Genomic DNA, 4,720 nt, shown 5'->3' with positions numbered 1-4,720 from the left:
CTGAGACAAGAAGTGACAAGCAGCATTCTCTTTGACTGACCATGTCAACTTTCAGGAGAGTCTGTCACAATAGGCAGTCCCAGTCCATAAGGGGCTTTTGTTGTTTTAACCTTCATTGCTTGGTTAGTGCTTGGCAATTCCCATCCCAATATCACTTGCCTAGTGTTAAAGACCAGGAGGTTTGTGACTGGAGGCATCCCACATTCTGTGGATGATATAGTTTGGACATGTGTCCCCACCCAAATCTCGTATTGAAATGTAATCCCAGCCTGGGGCGGTGGCTCATGCCTGTAATCCCAGCACTTTGGGAGGCCGAGGCAGGAGGATCACCTGATGTCAGGAGTTCTAGACCAGCCTGGCCAACATGGCAAAATCCCGTCTCTACTAAAAATACAAAAATTAGCCCAGTGTGGTGGCAGGCGCCTGTAATCCCAGCCACTTGGGAGACTGAGGCAGGAGAATTGCTTGAACCTGGGAGGCAGAGGTTTCCATGAGCCGAGATTGTGCCACTGCACTCCAGCCTGGGCAACAGAGCAATACTCTGTCTCAAAAATAAATGAATAAATAAAATAAAATAATAAAAATAAATAAAATAAAGAAATGTAATCCCCATTGCTGGAGGTGGGGACTAGAGGGAGGTGATTGGATTATGGGGGTGGATTTCTCATGAATAGTTTAGCATCATTCCCCTTTGTATTTTCCTCATGATAGCGAGTGAGATCTGATCATTTAAAAGTGTGTGGCACCTCCCCCTCGCTTTCTTGCTCTTGCTTTCACCATGTGACCTGCCTGCTATCCCATTGCCTTCTGACATGATCGTAAGTTTCCTGAGGCCTCACCAGAAGCCAAGCTGATGCCAGCATCATGCTTCCTGTACAGCCAGCAGAATCGTGAACCAATTAGACCTCTTTATAAATTACCCAGTCTCAGGTAGTTCTTTATAGCAATGCGAGAACAGACTAATACAGGTAACTTTTATTTTCTTAACCTTAGGGTACATCTTAGTTGATAGAATCTATTTTGGTCTCTCAGATCACATATTCTAAACCTGGAAAGTTAGAATAACTTTTGGGTTAACTCTACATCTTTCTGTGAAAAGACTTATTGGTTTGAGTCACTTTTAGGATAACTGAATTGACTATACTAAAAAAATGTATTTTCAGAGGGCTCTTCTAAACAACTATTTATTGGTACCTATGAGAAGGTCAGATTGAAAAAAGGGCATAAAGGGGTATAACAGCTAGCTTTAGAGATACCCTTAGCAAGATCAAAAAGCAGAAATCAGATTAGAACAAAGTTAAAATCCTTTTAACTCATTGTAAATTCTACTTCTCTGCCCTCTTATACTTCCCCAACTCCCTGTCTCTGACCCTTCAGAATATCTTTTGGATCTCATGGTCCTAATTTAAAACTCCCCTCCTCCAAATCCAGCTCCATTTCCTCATTACATTCCTTTAGCTAAGGAGAGAAACATTTGTAAGAATTGCTTTGAATTATGACTTTTGGTTTTGGAGTACCCATTTGGTAGTGATCCTTTCCCTCTTGTGGACAGCTATTGTTTTCCTGTTTGTCTCATTTTTGTGTCTTGAGAACTTGGTTTAACTTTCTGCCTGTTAGAGGCACATGGGTTATCAGGCCTGCATGTATAAGCAGCCAATCAAAAGGTTGGGAGCACCCCGAAGTATGGCTGGACAGGAATGTGGGTTGTGCCCCATTTGAGGCTAGTGTACCTACTGTTGCCAGCTCTCAGGATCATCGTCTTAAGGTTTTCTTCTGGCTGTCTTTGGGAGTGGTTTTGTATCTTGGAAGGGCTGCATCTTCTTGCTCCCTCTCTGGAGATGCCTCATATGTCCATGGTTAAAGCCAAAAGAGGCTTATTAGTTTTGGTTTGAGTGATCTATTAGGTATACCTTTGGTTTAGAACTTTGGTTTATATATATTCAGAGCATAATAGGAACTGTTTTTTTTTGGGGGGGGTGGGCCTTCTCTCTTGAGCTAAAATGGAACTATATACTCAGAACGAAAGAAAACAGATTATTAAAACATTCCAAAGATGAACACCTGTAAATCTAGAACAGAGGAATCTTTTAATTTCCATTTTAGTTGGAAATCTCCCTGATATAAAAGAGCAAATTATAGATAATGTAATCAGATGGGTTGGTCAACCCCTTGATATAATTCAGCCTGCAACCTAATTTTTGGGGGAATTAAAAACAGCAGTCCTTGTCTTACAAATTGAGTCCTTACAAAAACATGAATGTGCCTCTAGAAGCATTTCAAAGCCCACCTATCCTTATTATCAATCTCCAAACTTCACTTATTCATCTCAAGATGTCTGCAGAGACTTTAAAAAATTAAAGCGTTGGAAACAGAATGGTCCTACACTTAAGAAAAAGAAAGAAAAATGTAAAAAGTAACTACACTAGACCTCTAATAGGCAAACATGCCCCCTCCTTCTTGGTGAAAACTTACATTCTTTCTCTGTGCCTTTGAGATGTAACTTTCTACTCTGTCTTATCCCTTTTGAAATGCAAACTTTAGGAAGATGATTCTCAGCAATAAACAAACAACAACAACAAAAAACCTGAAAAATCCTTTTTTTTTTTTTTTTTTGAGACGGAGTTTCACTCTTGTTGCCTAGCCTGGAGTTCAGTGGCATGATATCGGTTCACTGCAACCTCCACCTCCCAGATACAAGCGATTCTCCTTTCTCAGCCTTCCAGGTAGCTCGGATTACAGGCATGTGGCACCACGTCGGGCTATTTTTTTTGTATTTAGTAGAGACAGGGTTTCACCATGTTAGGCTGGTCTTGAACTCCTGACCTCGGGTGATACCCCTGCCTCAGTTTCCCAAAGTGCTGGGATTACAGACGTGCACCACTGCGCCCGGCCTGAAAAAAAAATCTTAAAAAATTCTTTTCTATTAACAGTAAAAAGCTTTAGCCGGCTGGGTGCGGGGGCTCACGCCTGTAATCCCAGCACTTTGGGAGGCCGAGGTGGGCGGATTATCTGAGGTCAGGAGTTGGAGACCAGCCTGGCCAACATGGGAAACCCCGTCTCTACTAAAAACTACAAAAATTAGCCGGGCGTGATGGTGGGCGCCTGTGATTCCAGCTACTTGGGAGGCTGAGGCAGAAGAATCACTTGAACCAAGGAGGCAGAGGTTGCAGTGAGCCAAGATTGTGCCATTGCCCTCCAGCACGGGTGACAGAGTGAAACTGCATCTTTAAAAAACAACAACAACAACAAAAAACCTTTAGCCTTGTGAGTAGGTAACCTTAATTTGTTCTATTTTTGGGGGTCAGAAACACAATTTACATAAAAATATAAGTGAGGATAAATCAGTGAGTTTATATTACTATATTTTACTGCCTCAAGACTAAAACTTTTAAAGTAAAATGCCATAAGATCTTTATTTGTGTTTATTTGTATGCCTATGTATGCTTATGGATGTGTATACACAAGCATGTTTGCATGTTATGTCTACATGATATAAAATCTCTTAATTTTTTGTTTGAGACGTAGTCTTGCTTTACCACCCAGGCTGGAGTGCGGTGGTGTGACCTCGGCTCACTGCAATCTCCACCTCCCAGGTTCAAGCGGTTCTCCTGCCCCAGCCTCCTGAGTAGCTGGGATTACAGGTACGCGCCACCACGCTCGGCTAACTTTTGTATTTTTAGTAGAGATGGGGTTTTGCCATGTTGGCCAGGCTGGTCTTAAACTCCTGACCTCAGGTGATCCACCCGCCTTGGTGTTCCAAGGTGCTGGGGTTACAGGGGCCTGCCAGCAGGCCTGGCTAATTTTTGTATTTTTAATAGAGACTAGGTTTCGCCATGTTGGCCAGGCTGGTCTTGAACTCCTAAGCTCAAGTGATCTGCCTGCCTTGGCCTCCCAAAGTGCTGAGATTACAGGCATGAGCCACCATGCCAGGCCCATGTTATAAAATCTCTTAAAGGAGTTCTATTCAAATTGGCTGTAGACATCAGCTGGGCATGGTGGCTCATGCCTGTAATCCCAACTATTTTGGGAGGCTGAGATGTGAGGATCATTTGAGCTCTAGAATTCAAGACCAGCCTGTGCAACATAGTGAGACCTTATGTCTACTTAAAAAAAAAAAAATTAGCAGGGCATGGTTGTGTGTGTCTGCAAGTGTCAGCTGCTTGGGAGGCTGACGTGGGAGAGTTGCTTGAGCTTGGCAGATGAGGCTGTAGTGAGCTATGATTGCACCACTGCACTACATCCAGCCTGGCTGAGAGAGCAAAACCATGTCTCAAACAAACAAAAACCAAAAACCAAATTGACTTAGAGGTAAATGAGTGCTTACCTAAATGGAAAACTAAAACTGCTAGAAATATGGGAACTAACCCAAATATTTTTCAAGTTTATGTGACTTGGGTAAATCTTTGGTAAATAAGACTAGCTTGATACTGTTGGTTTAACGAAGACAGCTGCATCTTCTGAGCTGTCAACAAGAAACAAACGAATAAACAACAAAAAAAACCAAAACAACACCCGTGTAATTTGCTTTGGTGATGACTGCCTGATGTTCATATGCTGTAAAAATAGTTAATAGTGGCAGGCACAGTGGCTCATGCCTGTAATCTCAGCACTTTGGGAGGCTGAGGCTGGTGGATTGCTTGAGGTCAAGAGTTTGAGATCAGCCTGGCCAATATGGTGAAACCCCGTCTCTACTCAAATACAAAAATTAGCTGGGTGTGGT

This window comes from Macaca mulatta, chromosome X (assembly GCF_049350105.2).
Source record: "Macaca mulatta isolate MMU2019108-1 chromosome X, T2T-MMU8v2.0, whole genome shotgun sequence".
Lineage (NCBI taxonomy): Eukaryota > Metazoa > Chordata > Mammalia > Primates > Cercopithecidae > Macaca > Macaca mulatta.
The sequence above is the reverse complement of the archived record's forward strand: the minus strand, read 5'-3'. Positions refer to the sequence as shown.